The sequence below is a fragment of the Ranitomeya variabilis genome, chromosome 7 (genome assembly GCF_051348905.1).
Source record: "Ranitomeya variabilis isolate aRanVar5 chromosome 7, aRanVar5.hap1, whole genome shotgun sequence".
In the NCBI taxonomy this organism is placed as follows: domain Eukaryota; kingdom Metazoa; phylum Chordata; class Amphibia; order Anura; family Dendrobatidae; genus Ranitomeya; species Ranitomeya variabilis.
The window spans coordinates 48,376,506-48,392,243 of NC_135238.1; the positions used below are offsets into that span (position 1 = coordinate 48,376,506).

The 15,738-nt window shown below is 46.5% G+C and overlaps 2 protein-coding genes across 3 annotated transcripts in view; one reads left to right on the forward strand and one right to left on the reverse strand.

Moving 5' to 3' along the window:
* The window catches only part of LOC143785882 (uncharacterized), a 43,977-nt gene extending 40,452 nt beyond the window's left edge, over positions 1-3,525 (reverse strand). The window contains exon 1 of one of the 2 annotated variants that reach the window (XM_077275020.1): positions 3,470-3,525. The gene's annotated coding sequence lies outside the window, so the exon portion shown is untranslated. Of the gene's footprint in view, positions 1-3,291 lie in introns of both variants that reach the window. The other variant, XM_077275019.1, reaches the window with a different exon arrangement.
* Positions 3,526-3,589: 64 nt separating this feature from the next.
* The window catches only part of LOC143785885 (uncharacterized), a 61,720-nt gene continuing 49,571 nt past the window's right edge, over positions 3,590-15,738 (forward strand). The window contains exon 1 of the mRNA XM_077275026.1: positions 3,590-3,713. The gene's annotated coding sequence lies outside the window, so the exon portion shown is untranslated. The remainder of the gene's footprint in view (positions 3,714-15,738) is intronic.

A 15,738-nucleotide genomic window follows, 5' to 3' on the forward strand; every position in this document is an offset into this window, starting at 1 on the left:
AGCCGGGTGGAGTCAAACTAGATTTACTGAGAAAAGCAGCATTTAAGGCTACTTTCACACTAGCGTTAACTGCAATACGTCGCAAATGCGTCGTTTTGCCGAAAAAACGCATCCTGCAAAAGTGCTTGCAGGATGCGTTTTTTCTGCATTGACTAACATTAGCGACGCATTGTCACATGTCGCAACCGTCGTGCGACGGTTGTGCCGTGTTGTGGCGGACCGTCGGGAGCAAAAAACGTTATATGTAACGTTTTTTGCTCCCGACGGTCGGGTCATTCCATATCAAGTGATCCAAATATGAATATTTTTTTTACCTTACGTCTTTAGATTTTTTTTATTTTTTGTTTTTATGAAGTACAACTTTAGTTAAATACAAATTAAAAGTTTAGAATTTTTTTCTTCATCAGTTAATTTTTTACAGATTTTTAAAGTTTTGAAAAAGCATGGATTTTGGCCTGGTATGGCTTTACATTTTTTATCATATCTCGGGCTAGAATTAAGATAAAGAGTTGGGAGAGGCATCATTTTTCTCAGAACGGTACCGGCTTTCATTTGATGTGTCACAAGACTATGTTTCTTTATATTTTGTTTTGGAGAAATCAAATTAAAAACTTTGATGCGCAATTCTGAAAAAAACGTATTTTTTAAAATTGTGAAAACATGCATGTGTGTTACTTGTGTCCTTGTTTATATTTGTACAGGGATTCAACTTGGGATCTATCACATTTGTATTTTTTTTTAAGCCTTGAATCATCTGATTTTATGTTTGTGTGAGTTTCTTCCTTTTTTCTTTTCAAATTACAACTTATTGCATTCAACATTTATATGTAACAATAAAGAAACACAAAAAACAAATACCAAAGTGCCAGAATAAATGCATCTTAATCATCATAACAACTTGCTCAGCATTTTTAACCTGAATTCTTTGAACAAGCCAAAAGATAAAAGGTGGTCATATCCTCAGTTGTGGTTTACTAAATACAGTCTGATCCTAATTATATGTTACAAACAAGATTAAAAGAACCAATATTTCTACCACCTATTTATACATGGAACAATTTTTTTTCTACTATATCACTAAACATGTCATTTCTGAAGTGTTTAAGAAGAATAGTCCAGTAGTTAAATCCTCGTACTATAAAATATGAACTAATCAAACAATTAATAGTAGGTTTTTACACTGGGCTTCTATCATCAATGTGTCCCTTCTAGAGGATGAAGTGTCATCTTGTCCATAAGCGCTCACTAGCAATGGCCGTTTCCTTCTGTGTCAGAGTATGTGCGGCCTGTCATGGTGCTCGGCTCCACCTGAGTCGTATTTTTGTTCACTTTTACAATGTCTGATTTTCTTGGATACACAAAGGACGGCGCTGGACCAGAAGGTGCAGAAAAGTCCTTTCTACGTCTTCATTTTCACAATCTTTGGAGAGTTAGTAGCCGCCAGCGCCGATCATATTCACAGGTCACATAGCCAGTTATGTCATCCATTGCCGATCTTGTGCCGCCTTCTACCACTTCATGGACGTCACGGTCTTTATTTCCACTACATGGGATGACAGTCCGGTATTGCTGAGTCCCTGTGATGGGTTCTGCTTCCTGTAACTGATGTTATAACAAACTCTCCTCCTCTTTGTAGTCCTGGTTTGTACAATACATGAACTGGATGGTAAGAGTATTTTTCTCCCTCCATTTGAGGAGTCGCCTGGGTGAGAAGATTTGGTGTGAATACGGCCCGAGCTGCCGGCCTGTCATCTGCTCTGCTGTCACTGTCTACCCCTGGTCATCCTCAGCCCTAACAAAGCTTCTCCTCTGTCCTCTCCTGCTTCTAGGTGGTAACATAATAAAATAATACAGTAATATCTAACAATCATGGATTATTTGGGCAATATAGACCCCACACTGTTAGACCACAGGCTGAGCAGATCTGAAATCAAGATTTTTGAACTGACACTGTAATAGTTTTATTTTTTAAAATATGATCCCATCATGATCCCAGCTTGTATTTTGGTACAGATGTGAATAGGAGTATAACAGGCACATATGCAGTTTTTGAAATGTTTAAATTAAACGTTTTTTTCGGAAATGCGTTTTAAAGTTTTGCGCTTGCGTTCACATAGGTAAAATATTATCAAAGATACTCTTGTGACATATCTGGTGAAAGCCTGTACTGTTCTGAGTAGAATGGTGTTTATTTCGTTTCTCTATCTCTTTTCTAGCCTGAGTTATGGGGAGAAATGTAAAGGCAGGCAACACCGAAATTCGCACTTTTTCCGAACTTTGAAAATCAATAAAAAATAAAAAAAAAAATCTAGAATTTTTTTCTTCTTCACATTTTGCATTCTCTGACACACTATTACCAAATAACAAAATCTCAAAAGAATTAAAAATATAGTGGTAAAAATCATTGGTTCACTTGACATGGAATGACCCGGTCCGCTTTTTCCGACCGCGCATGCGCGGCCGGAACTCCGCCCCCACCTCCCCGCACCTCACAATGGGGCAGCGGATGCGCTGGAAAAATGCATCCGCTGCCCCCGTTGTGCGGCGGAGACAACGCTAGCGTCGGTGACCTAGGCCCGACGCACAGCGACGGGCCGGGCCCGACGCTAGTGTGAAAGTAGCCTTAGAGTAAAATATACCTGGCGGCAGTCATACAGCCATACTTATGCTGCTTGGCGTTCAGGCAGCAGGAATCTAAGGACAGGTTCTCTTTAAAAGGCCCTATCCCAATATATAGTAAGTGTAATAATAATATTAGCAAATACCTCCAATTAGAAATGTAGTATAGTTCTTCTGATTAGCTATGTTGCAGGGCATTACAGTAGCTTAGGTATCCATGGTCATGACCACTAACAACTCACCAGTGGTCGTAACCATGGATACCTACAGTACTGCAATGCCCTGTACATGAGTTACGCTCTGCAACATAGCTAATCAGAAGAACTGTACTATATGTCTGGAGGTATTAGCTAATATTATTCCATATTGGGGCAGGATCTCGGAGCTGGGAATACCCCTATAATCAGTCTCTAGCCCCCCACATGGAGAATACATTACTAGCAGATGGCCGCAGTGTATGGGGCACAGAACAGACTGTGACAACTGGAAACATCACTAGAAACAGAACAAATCGCTGCTAATCTCCGCCCACAGCTGTGAGGAGAGGCCTCCAGACCCCGCTTATGGCGCTTATTACTGCAGCATTTCCTCCTTCACACTATGAGGAACACAGGCGCCATCTAGTGGGAGCAGCGCGGTGTGGGGGGAGATCCGGCCAGGAGGCCCGGGCACCGGCCCCAGCACGTCCCCTGTACAGCCGGGCAGGATGGTGCTGCAGCCCCGGGGAGAGCTCCGGCCTCACGCCCGCCCGCTCAGCGTTATCACATCATATGGGGAGGGGACGAGAAACAAAACCGCCGACCCCTGATCTCCCCCGTCACCCCCAAAAGGCGCCAGTCATAAATCTCACCGTGGCGATCACCGAATGGTAAATGCTAGACTATATGGGCTCCTTCCAGGTGTGACGTCATTTCCGGGGGCGTGTCATACTGGGGGTGGGGGCGTGTTCTGACTTAGCAAAGGCAATAGGCAGCGAGAGAAGCCGCCGACGACAAGAGCCGTTCTAGGATTTTACTGGCGCTCACTGGCTGCCGGCTCCCATCGTTCACAGCAGGGAGCCGGCTCTTTGTGTCAGCCCTCCGATGCCGGTGTAGGTGAGCAGCGGGGAGCGAGGACAGTGGGTTCAGTGAGAAACAGGAGTGTTTATTAACGGGTTAGACTTTTGGTTGAGGCAGGTTTTTGAGGGCCCTGGGCAAAAGAATCTCAGTGGGCCCCCCTCTTTAACAATTACCACGATTCATGATGCACAGATACAGCAGAGAAATATAGCACAGCCAAGTAGCATACAGCCCACGTAGTATATAACCCAGCTGCGTAGTATATTGTCCAGCCCATGTAGTATATAGCACTGCCCACATAGTATATAACACAGCCACGTAGTATATAGCACAGCCTCGTAGTACATTGCCCAGCCTCGTAATATATTGCACAGCCACGTAGTATATAGCACAGCCAAGTAGCGTATAATACAGCCCACGTAGTATATAACACAGCCCACGTAGTATATAGCACAGTCCACGTAGTATATAGCACAGCCCACGTAGTATATAATACAGCCCACGTAGTATATAGCACAGCCACGTAGTATATTGCACAGCCACGTAGTATATTGCACAGCCACGTAGTATATAGCACAGCCACGTAGCATATTGCACAGCCATGTAGTATATAGCACAGCCACGTAGTATATAGCACAGAGACGTAGTATATAACACAGGCCACGTAGTATAGAGCACAGCGATGTATATTGCACAGCCACGTAATATATACCACACCCATGTTGTATATAGCACAGCCCACATAGTATATAGCACAGAGATGTAGTATATAACACAGCCCAACTAGTATAGAGCAGAGGTCCCCAACCTTTTTTGCACCAGGGACCGGCTTTAAGCAAGACCAGTTTTCCATGGCCCGGTGGGGGTGGGGCAGGGGCGGGGCTTTGGTCATATGGGGGTGGGGTTATGGAGGGATGGAGCTTAGTGCATACTTATCACATAATTATGACATTTATAATGAGAATGTGATTCAACTTACCATAGGTTCAGAATGAGTGGGAGCACCATGCTTGTTTCCCTGGTGCTCTGCACCATTATTGCCCCATAGCTGTGCCATATAGTGCTCTGCACCATTATTGCCCCATAGCTGTGCCATACAGTGCTCTGCACCATTATTGCCCCATAGCTGTGCCATATAGTGCTCTGCACCGTTCATTATTGCCCCATAGCTGTGCCATATAGTGCTCTGCACCATTATTGCCCCATAGCTGTACCATATAGTGCTCTGCACCATTATTGCCCCATAGCTGTGCCATACAGTGCTCTGCACCATTATTGCCCCATAGCTGTGCCATACAGTGCTCTGCACCATTATTGCCCCATAGCTGTGCCATATAGTGCTCTGCACCATTATTGCCCCATAGCTGTGCCATACAGTGCTCTGCACCATTATTGCCCCATAGCTGTGCCGTATAGTGCTCTGCACCATTATTGCCCCATAGCTGTGCCATACAGTGCTCTGCACTGTTTATTATTGCCCCATAGCTGTGCCATATAGTGCTCTGCACCGTTCATTATTGCCCCATAGCTGTGCCATACAGTGCTCTGCACCATTATTGCCCCATAGCTGTGCCATACAGTGCTCTGCACCATTATTGCCCCATAGCTGTGCCATACAGTGCTCTGCACCATTATTGCCCCATAGCTGTACCATATAGTGCTCTGCACCATTATTGCCCCATAGCTGTGCCATACAGTGCTCTGCACCGTCCATTATTGCCCCATAGCTGTGCTGCTGCTGCTGCAATAAAAATAATAAAACACATACTCACCTGTCTTGTTTGCAGCTCCTCGGCGCCATCTTTCCGGCGTCTCTCTGCACTGACTGATCAGGCAGAGGGCGGCGCGCACACTATATGCGTCATCGCGCCCTCTGACCTGCACAGTCAGTGAGGAGAGAGAGACGCCGGGAAGATGGAGACAGCGCCCGGCGTGTGGGAACGAGGAGAGGTGAATATGACATACTTACCTGCTCCCGGCGTCCCGCTCCTTCCCCCAGCCTGTCTTCGGTGCCGCAGCCTCTTTCTCTATCAGCGGTCACCGGCACCGCTTCATTAGAGAAATGAATAGGCGGCTCCGCCCCTATGGGAGGTGGAGCAGCCTATTCATTTCTCTAATGAGCGGTCCCACGTGACCGCTGAACAGGGGCGCCGCGGACCGGCTGAAAAACCCCAACGGCCCGGTCCCGGTCCGCGGACCGGCGGTTGGGGACCTCTCGTATAGAGCAATGTGGGCACCATATCCCTGTTAAAAAAATAATTAAAATAAAAAAGTTATATACTCACCCTCCATCGGCCCCTGGATCCATGCGAGGCGTTTACCGATGCTCCTCGCGACGCTCCGTGTCATGATCTCTGCGGCCAGAGAACATGGCAAGCCTATAGAGGGACAAGCTCTTGGAAGATGGAACTATACTGACCATGAACTAAACCTACCGTACAACTAGAAATAGCCAGGTAGCATTACCTATTTATCGCTAGATGCCCAGCTCTGGCCTAAGACCTAAATAGCTAGCAGAGGGAAATATAAGACCTGGCTCACCTCTAGAGGAATATTCAAAAGGAGATAGTAGCCCCCACATATAATGACGGTGATTTCAGATGAAACAACAAACGCAGCAGGAAAATAGTTTAAGCAAATTTGAGGTCCGCTTACTAGATAGCAGAAGACAGATAGAATACTTTCATGGTCAGCAGAAAACCCTAACAAAACACCATCCAGAGATTACCTTAAACTCTGGCATTAACTCATAACGCCAGAGTAGTAATCCCTGATCACAAGAGCTTTCCAGACACAGTAACAAAACTGCAGCTGTGAACTGGAACAAATAGGCAAAAACAAAACATGGACAAAAGTCCAACTTATCTAGTAGTTGTCTAGAAGCAGGAACAAGCACTGAGAGGCATCAGATAACATTGTTGACCGGCAAGGAACTACAGAGAAGTGAGCTTAAATAGCGACACCCACATCTAATGGAAACAGGTGAACAGGAAAGAGGATGGCAAGTCCAATTCCACAAGTAGCCACCGGGGGAGCCCAGAATCCAAATTCACAACAGTACCCCCCCCTCAAGGAGGGGGCACCGAACCCTCACCAGAACCACCAGGGCGATCAGGATGAGCCCTATGAAAGGCACGAACAAGATCGGAAGCATGAACATCAGATGCATTGACCCAAGAATTATCCTCCTGGCCGTAACCCTTCCAGTTGACCAGATACTGGAGTCTCCGTCTGGAAACACGAGAGTCCAAAATTTTCTCCACAACGTACTCTAACTCACCCTCAACCAACACCGGAGCAGGAGGCTCAACGGAAGGCACAACAGGTACCTGATACCTGCGCAATAACGACCGATGAAAAACGTTATGAATGGAAAAGGATGCAGGGAGGTCCAAACGGAAAGAAACAGGGTTAAGAATCTCCAATATTTTATAAGGGCCGATGAACCGAGGCTTAAACTTAGGAGAAGAGACCCTCATAGGGACAAAACGAGAAGACAACCACACCAAATCTCCAACACAAAGCCGAGAACCAACACGACGGTGACGGTTGGCAAAAAGCTGAGTCTTCTCTTGGGACAACTTCAAATTGTCCATAACCTGCCCCCAAATATGATGCAATCTCTCCACCACTGCATCCACTCCAGGACAATCCGAGGATTCCACCTGACCGGAGGAAAATCGAGGGTGAAACCCCGAATTACAGAAAAACGGGGACACCAAGGTGGCAGAACTGGCCCGATTATTGAGGGCGAACTCCGCCAATGGCAAAAAAGCAACCCAATCATCCTGATCAGCAGAGACAAAGCACCTCAGATATGTCTCCAGAGTCTGATTAGTCCGCTCGGTCTGGCCATTAGTCTGAGGGTGGAAAGCAGATGAAAAAGACAAATCTATGCCCATCCTAGCACAGAATGCCCGCCAAAATCTAGACACAAATTGGGTACCTCTGTCAGAAACGATATTCTCAGGAATACCGTGCAAACGGACAACATTCTGAAAAAACAGAGGAACCAACTCAGAAGAAGAAGGCAATTTGGGCAGGGGAACCAAATGGACCATTTTAGAGAAACGGTCACACACCACCCAGATAACAGACATCTTCTGGGAAACAGGCAGATCTGAAATAAAATCCATCGAGATGTGTGTCCAAGGCCTCTTAGGAATAGGCAAGGGCAACAGCAGTCCACTAGCTCGAGAACTACAAGACTTGGCCCGAGCACAAATGTCACAAGACTGCACAAAGACTCGCACATCTCGTGACAGGGAAGGCCACCAGAAGGATCTTGCCACCAAATCCCTGGTACCAAAAATTCCAGGATGACCTGCCAATGCAGAAGAATGTACCTCAGAGATGACTCTACTGGTCCAATCATCAGGAACAAACAGTCTATCAGGCGGACAACGATCTGGTCTATCCGCCTGAAACTCTTGCAAGGACCGCCGCAGATCAGGGGAAACGGCCGACAAAATCACTCCATCCCTAAGGATACCTGTGGGTTCAGAATTGCCAGGAGAGTCCGGCTCAAAACTCCTAGAAAGGGCATCTGCCTTAACATTCTTAGAACCCGGTAGGTATGACACCACAAAATTAAAGCGAGAAAAAAATAATGACCAGCGCGCCTGTCTAGGATTCAGGCGCCTGGCGGTCTCAAGATAAATCAAATTTTTATGGTCAGTCAATACCACCACCTGATGCCTAGCCCCCTCGAGCCAATGGCGCCACTCCTCAAACGCCCACTTCATGGCCAAAAGCTCCCGATTCCCAACATCATAATTACGCTCCGCGGGCGAAAATTTGCGAGAAAAGAAGGCACAGGGCCTCATGACGGAGCAGTCGGAACTTTTCTGCGACAACACTGCCCCAGCTCCGATCTCAGAAGCGTCGACCTCAACCTGAAAAGGAAGATTCACATCAGGCTGACGCAGCACAGGGGCAGAAGCAAAACGGTGCTTAAGCTCCTGAAAGGCCTCCACAGCATGAGGGGACCAATTAGCAACATCAGCACCTTGTCTGGTCAAATCAGTCAGTGGTTTAACGACATCCGAAAAACCAGCAATAAATCGACGGTAAAAGTTGGCAAAACCCAAAAATCTCTGAAGACCCCTAAGAGAAGAGGGCTGCGTCCAGTCACAAATAGCTTGCACCTTGACAGGATCCATCTCAATGGAAGAGGGAGAAAAAATATATCCCAAAAAGGAAATTTTCTGGACCCCAAAAACGCACTTAGACCCCTTCACACACAAAGAATTAGACCGCAAAACCTGAAAAACCCTCCTGACATGCTGGACATGAGAGTCCCAGTCATCCGAAAAAATCAGAATATCATCCAGATATACTATCATAAATTTATCCAAAAAATCGCGGAAAATATCATGCATAAAGGACTGGAAAACTGAAGGGGCATTAGAAAGACCAAAAGGCATCACCAAATACTCAAAGTGGCCCTCGGGCGTATTAAATGCGGTTTTCCACTCATCCCCCTGCCTGATCCGCACCAAATTATACGCCCCACGAAGATCAATCTTTGAGAACCACTTGGCCCCCTCTATACGAGCAAACAAGTCAGTAAGCAATGGCAATGGGTATTGATATTTAACAGTGATTTTATTCAGAAGCCGATAATCAATACATGGTCTCAAAGAGCCGTCTTTTTTTGAGACAAAGAAAAAACCGGCTCCCAAGGGAGATGAAGATGGATGAATATGTCCTTTTTCCAAAGACTCCTTTATATATTCCCGCATAGCAGCATGTTCCGGCACAGACAGATTAAACAAACGACCCTTTGGGTATTTACAACCCGGTATTAAATCTATGGCACAATCGCACTCACGATGCGGAGGTAACGACCCAAGCTTGGGTTCGTCAAAGACGTCACGATAATCAGAGAAGAACTCAGGGACTTCAGAGGGAATGGACGATGAAATGGGAACCAAAGGTATGTCCCCATGAATACCCTTACATCCCCAGCTCAACACAGACATAGCTCTCCAGTCAAGGACTGGATTGTGAGACTGCAACCATGGCAATCCCAGCACCAAATCGTCATGTAGATTATACAGCACCAGAAAACGAATAATCTCCTGGTGATCCGGATTAATACGCATGGTTACTTGTGTCCAGTATTGTGGTTTATTATTAGCCAATGGGGTGGAGTCAATCCCCTTCAGAGGAATAAGAGTCTCCAAAGGCTCTAAATCAAAACCACAACGATTGGCAAAGGACCAATCCATAAGACTCAAAGCGGCGCCAGAGTCGACATAGGCGTCCGTGGCAATGGATGACAAAGAGCAAATCAGGGTCACAGACAAAATAAATTTAGACTGCAAAGTGCTAATGGAAACAAACTTATCAAGCTTCTTTGTACGCTTAGAGCATGCTGATATAACATGAGTCGAATCCCCACAATAGAAACACAATCCATTCTTCCGTCTAAAATTCTGTCGCTCGCTCCTGGAGAGAATTCTATCACACTGCATACTTTCTGGCGTCTTTTCAATGGACACCGCCAGATGGTGCACTGGTTTGCGCTCCCGCAGACGCCTATCAATCTGAATAGCCATTGTCATGGACTCATTCAGACCTGCAGGCACAGGGAACCCCACCATAATATCCTTAACGGCATCAGAGAGACCTTCTCTGAAAGTCGCCGCCAAGGCGCACTCATTCCACTGAGTAAGCACAGACCATTTACGGAATTTTTGGCAGTAAACTTCAGCTTCATCCTGCCCCTGAGATAGGGCCATCAAAGTTTTTTCTGCCTGAAGTTCCAAATGAGGTTCCTCATAGAGCAACCCCAAGGCCAGAAAAAACGCATCCACATCGCGCAACGCAGGATCCCCTGCTGGTAATGAGAAGGCCCAATCTTGAGGGTCACCCCTGAGCAAAGAAATCACAATCCTAACCTGCTGAGCAGGGTCTCCAGCAGAACGAGATTTCAGGGACAAATATAGCTTACAATTATTTCTGAAATTCTGAAAGCTAGATCTATTCCCTGAGAAGAACTCCGGCAAAGGAATTCTCGGCTCAGATACCGGAGCATGAACCACAAAATCTTGTAAATTTTGTACTTTCGTGATGAGATTATTCAAACCTGCAGTTACACTCTGGAGATCCATTATTAACAGGTGCACGCAGAGCCATACAGAGATTAGAAGGAGAGAGAGAAAAAAGACTGCAGCAAGGCAGACTGGAAGTGAACCAATCAAGCAAACACACAACTAGAGGAAAAAAAAAAAAAAAAAAAATTCTCAGCAGACTTCTTATTACTCTCCTTTCTCAACCTTGGTCTTTAACACTTTATTGGCCGGTCAAACTGTCATGATCTCTGCGGCCAGAGAACATGGCAAGCCTATAGAGGGACAAGCTCTTGGAAGATGGAACTATACTGACCATGAACTAAACCTACCGTACAACTAGAAATAGCCAGGTAGCATTACCTATTTATCGCTAGATGCCCAGCTCTGGCCTAAGACCTAAATAGCTAGCAGAGGGAAATATAAGACCTGGCTCACCTCTAGAGGAATATTCAAAAGGAGATAGTAGCCCCCACATATAATGACGGTGATTTCAGATGAAACAACAAACGCAGCAGGAAAATAGTTTAAGCAAATTTGAGGTCCGCTTACTAGATAGCAGAAGACAGATAGAATACTTTCATGGTCAGCAGAAAACCCTAACAAAACACCATCCAGAGATTACCTTAAACTCTGGCATTAACTCATAACGCCAGAGTAGTAATCCCTGATCACAAGAGCTTTCCAGACACAGTAACAAAACTGCAGCTGTGAACTGGAACAAATAGGCAAAAACAAAACATGGACAAAAGTCCAACTTATCTAGTAGTTGTCTAGAAGCAGGAACAAGCACTGAGAGGCATCAGATAACATTGTTGACCGGCAAGGAACTACAGAGAAGTGAGCTTAAATAGCGACACCCACATCTAATGGAAACAGGTGAACAGGAAAGAGGATGGCAAGTCCAATTCCACAAGTAGCCACCGGGGGAGCCCAGAATCCAAATTCACAACAGCTCCGGTCCCAAGAGTGCATTGCTGTCTCGCGAGATGATGATGTGTGGTCTTGCGAGACCGCTACATCATCTCACAAGACCGCACTGCATGGACCGGACAGAGCGTCGCGAGGAGCGGGAAAGGCGCCGGAGGGGGAGTATATAACAATTTTTTATTTTTTAAAAATTATTTTTAACATTAGATCTTTTTACTATTGATGCTGCATAGGCAGCATCAATAGTAAAAAGTTGGTCACACAGGGTTAATAGCATTAACGGAGTGCATTACACCGCGGCATAACGCAGTCCGTTAACGCTGCCATTAACCGTGTGAGCGCTGACTGGAGGGGAGTATGGAGCAGGCACTGACTGCGGGGGAGTGGGAAGCGGCCATTTCGCCGCCGGACTGTGCCGGTCGCTGATTGGTCGTGGCCGTTTTGCCGCGACCAATCAGCGACTTGGGATTTCCGTGATGAACAGACAGAAAGACGGAAGTGACCCTTAGACAATTATATAGAAGATTATATAAAGAACTTTATCACTCTGCAACCAAGCTTTATTAGCGCTCTCTAACCAGACTCAGCGAGAGCCAATGGGATCGCAGAACGTCATTCTCACGCTGCCGTCGCAGGCTGATGACATCATAAGACAATCTATATGATGGTCTTACAAGTAGTATCCCTCCGCTACACAATATAGTCCCTCTCAATGCAAATCGCTTTACTGCAACGGCTTCACGTACTAATGACGGAGATGGCGACGAATATTATCAGCGATCTGGGTTATTATCGCATTCTGAACGATGAGATTGGAAGGTTTTATCTGGGATGTAGAGAAGATCTCATCGTTCGCGCAAAAGCTTCTGGGATGTGTGCTGAGCGGGAGACGGCGGAAGGTTCCAGTGTCCATTGCTGGTAGTTGTGCGGTGATCGCCACGGTGAGATTGATGAATGGCGCCTTCTGGGGGTGACGGGGATTTTATGTTTCTCGTCCCCATATGATGTGATAATGCTGAGCGGGCGGGCGTGAGGCCGGAGCTCTCCCCGGGGCTGCAGCACCATCCTGCCCGGCTGTACAGGGGACGTGCTGGGGCCGGTGCCCGGGCCTCCTGGCCGGATCTCCCACCACACCGCGCTGCTCCCACTAGATGGCGCCTGTGTTCCTCATAGTGTGAAGAAGGAAATGCTGCAGTAATAAGCGCCATAAGCGGGGTCTGGAGGCCTCTCCTCACAGCTGTGGGCGGAGATTAGCAGCGATTTGTTCTGTTTCTATTGATGTTTCCAATTGTCACAGTCTGTTCTGTGCCCCATGCACTGCGGCCATCTGCTAGTAATGTATTCTCCATGTGGGGGGCTAGAGCCTGATTATAGGGGTATTCTCAGCTCCAACATCCTGCCCCAATATGGAATAATATTAGCTAATACCTCCAGTTAGACATATAGTATAGTTTTTCTGATTAGCTGTGTGCAGGCTTTGCAGTAGTGTAGGTATCCATGGTTACGACCACTCATGTAGTGAGTTGTTTGTGGTCATGACCATGGATACCTAAGCTACTGCAATGCCCTGCGACATAGCTAATCAGAAGAACTATACTACATTTCTAATTGGAGGTATTTGCTAATCTCATTATTATTACACCTACTATATATTGGGACAGGGTCTTGGATATGGGAATACCCCTTGTAAAGAGAACCTGTCATTAGATTCATGCAGCCTGAACCACAAGCAGCATAAGTATGGCTGTGGACTGCAGCCAGGTATATTTTACTCTAAAATGCTGCTGTATTTCTGACAAAATCTAGTTTGACTTCACCCCACTTCAGATGATTGACAGGTCTCTCCCTATGTATGCACATGAGACCTGTCAATCACCTGGATTAGGCTGAGGACCGCATCAAAGTAGGTCTCTCAAATGGCGCTCTCCTGGTATGCATGGCTCCCCCGTCCTGTCATTGTATGCATGTGTCCTATTAAAAAACAAAAACAAAACAAGCATCCTACTTACCTGCCTGCGCGCCCTCACAGCATCTCATTCCAGCGCCTGCAGATCTTCCGGCCGAGCGATTACGTGGCCCCACTCATTAAGGTAATGAATATGCTCTCCACGCCTATGGGAGTGGAGAGGCATGCATATTCATTACCTTAATGAGCGGAGGCACGTGATCGCTCGGCCGGAAATGCTGCTGGCGCAGTAACCAACGAGATGCAGCGAGGGAGCGCAATAAGGCGAGTAGGATGTGTGCTGGAAGCCGGCGGCTGCGGATGTCACTGTGCGCTATAAGAGAAATTAATATTCATTCCTCTTTAGCAGTGGGCACAGTTACAGCTGCCGCCTCCTGCCTCTGTGACCCGCCCCTCCCCCGCCGGCCCCATGGGACAATTGACTCGTGTATAAGCCGAGGGGGGCGTTTCCAGCACAAAATAATGTGCTGAAAAACTCGGCTTCTACACAAGTATATACGGTAATAGTAATCTTTATTTTTATCTAGCGCTAACATATTCTGCAGCGCTGTACGGTTTGCACACATTATCATCGCTGTCCCCGATGGGGCTCACAATCTACATTCCCTATCAGTAAGTCTTTGGACTGTGGGAGTTCATGCAGCCCAGGAATTTACAGGAACTGGAGGCTTTTTGCCAAGAAGAGTGGGCAGCTTTACCATCTGAGAAAATAAAGACCCTCATCCACAACTACCACAAAAGACTTCAAGCTGTCATTGATGTTAGAGGGGGCAATACACGGTAATTAAGAAATGGGGCATGTGAACTTTTGATCAGGGTCATTGGGATGTTTTGGGTTGTCATTATGATTTAAAAAGAGAAAACACCATGGACTGGAGATTGGCTTCCATGCACAACAGCCTAAGAAGCAGTGGTGTCATCCGCAGACACTGTTCCTGGGGTTCGGTCCACAGTCGGGTGCTTTGCTGCCATGTGCCTGATCATGCTGGTGGTGGTCAGGCTGGTAGTTTTGCTACCCCTGCTGATGCGGTCATGGCAGGTGGTGCAAATGGCCTGTTTGGGGTTATCAGCAGAGTCATTAAAAAACAACCAGACTCGGGAACACCTTGCAGGTGGAATGGCAACTTCTGTCATGTTGGTGTTGCCGGGAACAGTTGCCCGCCTTCTGTCTGTGGCCACCACACTGCTTCTTCCTACCTGTTGGGGTGCTACGCCTCCCTCCCCGTGTGTGCGGCTGTCCTCGCTCTGCATGTCCTCCTGCCACGTTGGGTCAGTTACTATGTCATCCACCACCTTGTCTTCCACTTCCGCACCCTGGTCCTCCTGAGTTTCTGGCAATTGTTTCTCATCATCGTCCAACTCTTGTGACACGTTCCCACCGTCGCGTTCGTGTGACCGTGGCTGCTCAAATATTTGGACATCGCTACATGGAATCTCATTTTGTTTCGCTTCAAGTGGATCGGGCAAGAAGCCCGAATCGCTAAATGGAAAAGTGAACAGCTCTTCGGAGTGTCCAAGTGTAGGATCAGTTGTCTCAGGGCACTCAGCATGTTGGGAGGAAGGAGGATCAGGGTGATGAATATGCGGTCCAGACTCACGTCTGACCGAGATACCAGACTGTTCAATATGTGCCCTGTTTTTTTTTTATCCCAAAATAGTGTATAGACCTAGGGTAACAGACAGCAAAAAAGTGGACTATAGGCCTGAAATGCCACAATTTGTAGTCCACAGATAGATCTGGCATCTGATGGAGATAGCACAGTGTTAAATATGTGGCCTGGATTTTTTTGGGCCCACCAAAATTGTGTCAATAAGTAGGCTATGACACTAAAAAAAAATTATTGGAGTACTAAAATTGTAAAATATTTAGTGCAATGATACGCGATGCGTGTGGCTGACAAAACACAGCGATAGTATATGAACTGTAGCTGAATATTTTTAGGCCAGATAATTTTTTTGTCAGCAAAATGGTGTCAAAAAATGTTGTATGACCCTCCAAAAAATACTACAGTACCACAAAAAATGCCAGAATTTTCTGCGCACTCACATCTGATGCCTGGGATGGGCAAAGCCATTTAAAATTGCTGGA